This window comes from Siphateles boraxobius, unplaced genomic scaffold (assembly GCF_051911475.1).
Source record: "Siphateles boraxobius isolate OS27281-9 unplaced genomic scaffold, OSU_SipBor_1 8, whole genome shotgun sequence".
Lineage (NCBI taxonomy): Eukaryota > Metazoa > Chordata > Actinopteri > Cypriniformes > Leuciscidae > Siphateles > Siphateles boraxobius.
In genome coordinates this window covers 7,043,594-7,052,354 of record NW_027509208.1, presented here as the reverse complement: position 1 = coordinate 7,052,354, position 8,761 = coordinate 7,043,594, and the positions used below count along the sequence as shown (strand labels likewise).

The 8,761-nt window shown below is 37.9% G+C and overlaps 1 long non-coding RNA gene across 1 annotated transcript; it reads left to right on the top strand.

Annotated features, from left to right (window-relative positions):
* Positions 1–3,355: 3,355 nt before the first annotated feature.
* LOC143728937 (uncharacterized) lies at positions 3,356–5,611 on the top strand. The gene is made up of 3 exons (XR_013199924.1): positions 3,356–3,486; positions 5,326–5,410; positions 5,520–5,611. It is a non-coding gene; the product is annotated as an uncharacterized LOC143728937 (long non-coding RNA).
* The last annotated feature ends 3,150 nt before the right edge of the window (positions 5,612–8,761 follow it).

The following is an 8,761-nucleotide window of genomic DNA, read 5'->3' as shown; positions in this document are numbered from 1 at the left end:
ACTTTGATTTAGAAACAGACTCCTGTCTAGTCACTGGCCATTCAATATTAAGTTTTTCAACAGCTCTTGTTAACACCTCCATAAGCTCATCACTCTCAGGAGTGTGGGGTGGCGAATCCTCCACATCTCCCTCAACACTAACAACATCAAGTTCCTCAGAACTGGATAGCATTGGTGCCTCAGCCCGAGCGGAAGAAACCGCAGCGCGTGCTTCCGAACCCGGGACTGAGGCACTGGATCTCACAGGTGAAGGGAGAGATAAGGCAGAGCCCGTCTCAAACCCCGCTGTGAGATCCATCTGCGATCCCCACGATAAGCGCCGCCGCTCTGCCTCGGCAGAAGCGGGACCCGAACCGCGGGGAGCGCGCACCGAACCGCTCTCCTCAAAGAGCGACCGGCGGGAGCGGAGCGTCCTTAACGGCAAACGCTCGCAATGCTCACAGTCTGCTCCCTCGAGAGCAAACTGGGCATGCTGAACTCCCAAACAAACAACACAAAGATCATGTGTATCCCCGCTCGTTAAATAACGCGAGCAGGGAGGAACACACTTTCTAAACTGCTGTTCGTCCGCCATAATCTCTCAATATATATATATATAGGGATAAATTGTTTGTGTGGTGCAGGGTATGTAAGACAGACAATATCACACAGGGACAGATTCACATGTAGCGCGACTGAAAGCACAGAAGCTAATGCGCTTGTGTTTTTGGGGTGCTTTATAGTTTCCTGGTCGATGACGTCACCCGCCTATGACGTTTCATCTCTCCATTGGGCTGATTCCATACGTGCTTCATGACGCACAACGCAGGGGCGTTCCCGCAGCGTTTGACGCAGCTCGAAGTTCCCTTGAAAGGGAACATTGTCACAACGTCCGTCTTGCCGCATATTCACAAACACATCGGTTATGTCCGTGCTGCTGTCAACGGTAACGCGTGCGATTAATGTTTTTCAGTTTTACGCCTTAAAAAAGATTTAAACACAATTAACGCAGCATCCGTTTTTTTCTGTCATCCTTTGGCTAGCCTTACATTATATAATCACGTTCTTATTCATGCAAATGCTTTTAAACCATGCAACCGCGAAAAGACAAAAGAGAACGCGCTGTCTGTGAATGTCCTGCTGACACAGGACGACGCGCATCGCGTGCCAGAATCGACTTCTCTTTCGTGCTTGAACGAATAATAACACACAGTTATGACAAAATGTCCGTTTTGTTGAGTATCCTCATGAGAGCAGTCTTAAATTAGTTACAATCTTAAATTAGAGTTGTGAGAAGATGGGACGCGTGTGAGATAAACAAGTGCAGCAGTGACAACAGAATCAAAGAACAGGTAACAGAGATAATTACTCACTGCTCTTGACTAAAGAACGCTTGTAGCTTTAATAAGGATTCATCTATATTTAATTTATTATTTATGCAGTGAAGACTGTAAAGTGTTTGATAACTTTATTCAATTTCTGTGTATTTCCTGACATCAGTAGCAGTATTGGTATCAGTGATACTGGGCTTCATTCATAAAAAAGATGCCATTAAACAATTATTTAAAATATACTGTCTTTATGTTGTTTATACATTAATTTGGAGATTAACTGTGAAATTATTACATTATAAAATATATTAAAAACAAGCTATCTTGTGCAATTATAACAAAATTATCCCAATATAAAAACACAAATAGGCCTACACTGAGTGAGCAAACATTTAGGTGAGATTTGCAATGGTAATTGAGCAATGTTTTGCTGAATTATGAATAAAAGCCTTAATTAAATATGTCATCATGTAAAGTCATCTCTGCAGAAGAAATTAATGATTTCCTAGACTTTAAATGGATGGACAAAAAAATTGATAATATAAAAAAATATCTATATGACAGTAGGCCTATATACTGCAGTTATTCCCTGTGGTATTGAAAATCAATACATTTCAAGGTATAGTATCAAAGTAATATCGTGACAACACTAGTGTAGGGTGCCACAATTTTTTTTACATTTTCAAAGGGTGCCTCGACTGAAAAAAGTTTGGGAAACACTGCTCTAGAGCACCGGCTTGGGACTTGGCCATTGTACTCGAGGGTCTGGCTTTAGCTCCCTTTGAGCCCATCGAGGAGGTTTCTGAAAAGTTCCTCACTCTAAAGACTTTATTTCTCCTTGCTATCTCATCTATCAAGAGAATTGGTGATTTACATGCTTTGTCGGTTGCTCCTTCATGTCTGGAATTTGCACCTGGTATGGTGAAGGCATTTCTCTACCCCAGGCCGAGTTATATTCCTAAGGTCCCACTGAATGTTGGGGGCCCAATAGTGCTGCAGGCCTTTTATCCTCCACCCTTTAATACCCCTGACCAGGAACAGCTTAACCTGTTATGTCCAGTCCGGGCTTTAGATGCCTACGTTCACAGAGCTGCCCTGTGGCGTAAATCTGAGCAACTATTTGTTTGTTTTGGGTCACTCAAGAGAGGATGCCCTGCATCTAAGCAGGTTATGAGTAAATGGATAGTCGAGGCTATTTCATTGGCTTATGAAGCGGCCGGACAGCCTTCACCTATGGCTGTGCGGGCCCATTCTACTCGGAGTATGGCGGCCTCTATGGCCTTAATTTCGGGAGTTTCCCTTCTTGACGTATGTAATGCGGCAGGATGGTCCTCTCCGCATACATTTGTCAGGTTTAATGACCTTGTCCTCTCCACTCCTGGGGCGAGGTTGCTTGCTTCTTAGTGTGCGCAGGACCTCACACAGAACGGGCATTTGTCATTATGGCGTAGTGGGTATAGGGTTCCCACCGCGTCTCAAACGCAGTTCGAGTTCCCTTGAAAGGGAACGTCTCAGGTTACGTATGTAACCCTGGTTCCCTGATAGGGAACGAGACGCTGCGTTTGCCTGCCATACTTCCTGCATGCCCTGATCGACTTGCTTCAGGTTTTTCAGAAGCTATCGCGGTCTGATTTCAGGGTTGCTTTATAGTTTCCTGGTCTATGACGTCACCTATGTCGTAGCGGGCTTCCATTGGACTGATTTTACACGTGCTTCACAACGTAATCACGCAGAGCGTTCCCACCGCGTCTCAAACGCAGCGTCTCGTTCCCTATCAGGGAACCAGGGTTACATACGTAACCTGAGACGTTTCTCTTGGTAAGACTAAAGTTATAAGATTCATTACTTGCTGTTGCTGCCAGTGCTATCTTCAATATAATGCTATAGAATTAAATCACTTTGTACATGAAATGTATGTGATATGGACAAAAATTATGACATCATGAAAGATATACAAAATAAAACAATTGCAGCTGTGAGCATTTCCTGTATATTCATGGACAGGCACTTTATAAGCACCATTAGTCTGAGTCGTTCAGTGGGATAAGAATGACTCTTAAGTTTGATTACCCTTAAGTTAAAGATTGGCTTACTCTTAAAGACCCTTGAGCCCTGGATTAATAAACCATGTCATAGTCATGTCATGGAACCAAGACTCCTTGTCATAAATATCCTGGTAAGGCCATTTATATTTTGTTCATGGCTGTTTAGCTGAATAGCATTCTATATCTACTGATCATTTCTTTCACATATTACTTTCTCAGGTTGGCCTTGGTGACCTGGCTGAGAATGAGCAACAATTTCCCAATTGCCAAGCCAATTTACCAAATATGCTATACATTTTTGTTAACACATTTTAGCTGCTTATTTACCATTGGACATGATTTGAAAAGAAATACTGTATATACTGTCATGTAATACCTCTAAAATTTTAGGTTTATATTTGAAATGCATGCCTAAAAACATGGAAGACAACCTATATCACTCACTTTCAGAGATAAGCATATTTCAGTGAACAATTCTCATAGTGTTCATGCTGCACATGGTAAAAGCCACCCAAACGGCCGGATAAAAATGACATCTGAACTAGACCGTTAGGGAGGTATACTGAGCAGCCAAAGAAATACACCTGTTAAATTTAACTTCTCAAGCATCTGTTGGAGTACTTGGTCTTCTTAGATAGCAGTTACTGCAGTCATTTACACAATTGAGTTAAGAGTGATGTCAGTGATTTCTCTGCTTATCGGCAGCCATGAGGTCTGCTCTCTAGAAAGTCTGGACCACCAGTCTTGGTGATGTCAGGATGTATTTGAAGCATTGACCTTTGATAGCACAAAACATTAACCAAGAGTGACTGACTCTTTGTATAGTAGATTATGCTTCTGTTTGTGTTGCTTTAAAAAAATACTTTTCAAGGTTCCGTTCTTATATATTCTTCATGCTTGCAAAATGCTTCCACAAACTTTGCACTGCAATCAGAACATTTTCACAAAAGAGTTTTGATGTACTGTATGTGCTGAATTGTTATATAAATACAATGGCCCCATTGTAAAAGTGAATGGACATAGATCACAAACAAAAAATAAATAAACGTAAGATTAAATTTCACAAGAGCATTTGTTAGGTTTAAAATAAGATTAGATTTGTTAACATTAAGTAATGCATTAGGTATCATGAACTAAAAAAAGTTAATCTGTTAATGTACTTTGCTGTAATTCAATACTATTTTTCATAGTTATTCAAGTTTGTTTATAATACATTAATGTGTACAACTTTAAATGTTAAAAATGTTTGCATGTAGAAAATAACATAACCTGGATTTATAAATGCTTTTTTAATTTAAAAAACATATATTTTTAATGAACAATATATTTGTTGTTAGTTCATAAGTAAAGCATTAATGTTAACAAACTTAACCATTAGTTTTACCATTAAAACTAATAAAGTTCACTCTTCACGTCATTTAAATTATGCTTTAACACAGAGATTTTGTGACTTTGAGAAAGGTCTACATGATGTCGTTTCAGCTGACAAGTTAATGATGCGTTCCGTATGATGGCTTTTTTTTCATTCAGTGTCTGGTATTTCTTAACTATGCACATTTTGTCTCCTGTCATCCTACAGGACTAATACATCATGAGTTAATTGCTTTCTTAATGTTATTCGTGAGAATTATCCAAAATATAGTTTTGCGAAGGCAGCTGTGAGAAAAGATCCACACCACGGCTCACAATTAATCATTTTGCAATGATCATTTTATGTTTTTTTTGTCATGTCTCGCGTTCTTAAAAGCTGCCAGTTTTAACAAGGGTTTAGGACGAGCTGCTGATTTATAATATGTGACGATGAGTTTGATCTTCCAGCTATCATCACGGGGAGCTGCTGCTCACACAAGCCATTGCCTCAAAACAAAAACAAATTGTTGGATTTTACTGTTTGCATACGAGTGTGTGTGTTTGAAGGGGGTCGACGGATCGCTGAGTAATAGAACAATAACTGCTCTGTTTGTTCTCAGCTGGACTGACGCCATGCTGTTCCTGTGGTGACCCCCTGGAACGCGAGATTTCAGGACATTCCAGGCATTCTGTTATGGGACATAGGTGAGGAGCCCAGTGGCATGGAACGGAGCCCTCTTGCTATTCTCTTTTTCTTTTTGCAGTTTATAAGCTCATTATGTAATTGCTGGTCTACTTGCATCCCTGCTGAAAGGGATAATAAAGGTTGTGGGCTGGACAAAGCAAGACAAGATGCTTAGAAACTTGTCCTTCACTCACTCTGTCTAGGGAAGGTTTGCAGAAATCTATCAGGTATGGCATCTATCAGGATGACTAAAACTAAAACCATAAAAAGAATTTTTTTGTTATTTGAAAAAATAAATGTATAGTAATAAACATTAAAATATCACTCCGCCGCTGCTGTTGTGCTAATAAATACAGGGAACAAAGTAAAACTATTGCAATGCGAAGAAAGGGTAGTTTGATTTCTAACATTATTCTCTCAACAGACATTTACATCGATAGTTATAATTTATTTGCTTTTGGTGTACTGTGGAGTGGGTAAAACTGTTTTTAATGGCAGGCTAGCAGATACCGTTGACACGCGCTAGCCTAGCACCAGCGAACTATGCAACTGGAAGGACTGGATGAAATTTTTTGAAAACTCTCCAAAGTTTTCAATTTTTGAAATCTCCACTGATAAATAACACCCAGGCTAACTTGGAAATTAGGTCCAATGTCCAAGATCCTGAACCACCCTTTTAAGGCATGAGTTTTCTCCATGCTCTCTCTGCATTTCACATCTTAAAGGTGCACTATGTAACTTTTATTGTTTTCAAAATGTATTGAATGAGCAAGTACATCATGAATCTATCTTCCAAACTGTGTTTTTTTCCTATCATGAATCACTACAATACGCCAAAATAAGCATCCCAGTAGAACGGCGTTTAGATGAATATGTAAATATGTGCTGCGCACTTTACTCTCAATAACAAAATAAAGACACAACAAAAATAAGAAAACAGCAAGCATATTTTAAGAAACGTAAGAAAAGCATCTGATCATTACAGTGGCAGTAGTGCACACATAACGAAATTTAAAAAGCAAACATAAGTTCACAACACAACGAAATTAAGCCACAACACAACGGAACATTTACAACACAATAGAAATAAGCCACAACACAACGGAAATAAGCCACAACACAACGTGTAATAGGTGTTTACTGTAAATACTTGATTTTGAACATGTCTGTTTTTGAATGTTAAAAGTCATTTTAATAAATACAAATTAAATTATACATTTTAACCACTTTGTAGAATTGGCAGACGTTTCCTTGGGGAAAGGACGTTTCCTTTTTAAGCATTCTAGAGTAGAGTTAAGTTAAGTTTGTCGATATAGCTACATTAAAACCAATCGTGATGTTTATATATTTTTTAGACTGCTGACTATAGAACAGTGGCATGGAAAACTAACTTTACAGCACTCCGAGAGCCCTATTGGTCGGGAGCATTTCTGTTGTGTTGCGGCTTTATTTTGTTGTGTTGCGGCTTTGTTTTGTTGCCACTTACTTCCGTTGTGTTGTGGCATGTTTCAGTTATGTTGTGCCTTAATTTCGTTGTGTTGTGAACTTATGTTTGCTTTTTTTTATTTTTATTTTTTTATTACGTTGTGTTGTGCAGTACTTGGCCACCGTGGATCATAGCAACGTGGATGTTTACACAAGCTCTGCAATTCAGCACTCCAGTACAGTCACGTTTCGGTTTCATTTATTTTATAACACTTTATACAATAGATTGCAGTTTTATATTCTATATTAAACATAAAAAACAGTGTCAGTGTCTCGTTTCATCAGAAGTACAACTTAAATTTTTACTATAAAAACATGAACACACTGGAGGCCGCTTTAATCACGGATGTCTGACCTCGACGGACTGAACAAATCCGCACACACATACCTATTATGTTATAGCGAAGTTGTTTATCAGCCAGAGTGTACTTTTACTGAAAGTTAGCTGTGGCAAGCTAACCATTCACATTCTTCGATTTCATTTGAAGTATATTGGGGCCTTAAAGGTCTCTTTCCCTTAAAAAAAACAAGTTTCCCTAGGGCATCCAGTACTACAGGGGGTCTGGCAATTGTTTGATCTCAAATGGAATATATTTTGAGTAAATGAAGATGCCTCCCATTTTTATTTAGTAGTATTCAAGTATTGCACATATGTGCTGTAATATATTTTTAATAAAATATATGAAAATATATAATAAATATTACTTTTGTTTAAAAATTATAAAATGGAATAATTTAATATTACTGTTAATACATATTGTATAATTGTCTATCAACAATGACCCATTTGTCCCATTAGACCTATTCATCTTCACCTTTAAAGACTAGCCTAAGACTCAGTAGTCCTACACCCCACACACACACACACACACAACTATATATATAACTTTAAGAGTTGCTCTCCCTGCTGTGTCTTCCAAGCTTGAATATGGACCATGTTTCGTACTCGTCATTCATTAATGCTGTCTCCGTTTTCACTTTCCATTCCCTACTGCCTCACTTCCAGTAACTCTTCTGTCCCCCCACACACACACATACATTTTATTGGGAGGGGTTTTTATAAGAACCTCCACCTTATGTTTCTTGTGAATATATAGTTTGTTTATTATGTGAAACTTAGCATGAGGATAGTAAAACTGAAGTTATACCATGATAAACTGATTATTTCCAGAGATTGTTGAAGTATGGAAAAATTTTGTATGTATTTGTTTATAAGAAGAAACGTCTGTGCCTCCAAGTTTTTGATATACAATTTATATTTTTATAGAATGTATGTGAAATTTTAAGTTGAACATGAACTAGGTTACTAATTCTACCCTTGGCAGCATCTTGATAGCATCTGAAAGGTTTGACTTTTGGGGTTAGGGTTAGTTGGGATAAAGATTGATCAGAACTTATCTGATCCTATCTTATCTGGACTCTCTGGAAACTAAAAATTTTATTAAAAGATCACATATGAATATAGCATATAATGTCATACAACCATCTATTATTTCTGTTCTATAATTTTTTTTATTCATACTCAAATTAATTTGCAAAATAATCATTCCAACCAATTGTGAACTACTTCAACTGAGTTATATTTAATAAAAAAAACTATATAAAAATGGCTAAAAAACCCACACACAGTATGCTCACAAATTGGAGACAACTATGATTTTTGTAATGTATTAATTTATTTATAGTATATGTAAATTTGTTTCAAAAATGTTAATTCATAATTTTTTTTTTTTAATTGTATTTGTCTTTTTCCCCATGCACTTTTAATTTAGATGCAGTGTTAGTGGGTATGTTCCTGGATGAACATATTTTGTTGATCCTAGAACAACATAGCCATCCAAAAATGGTTCCTATCCCTACCCAAAAGTTATCCCTAAAATCACAGG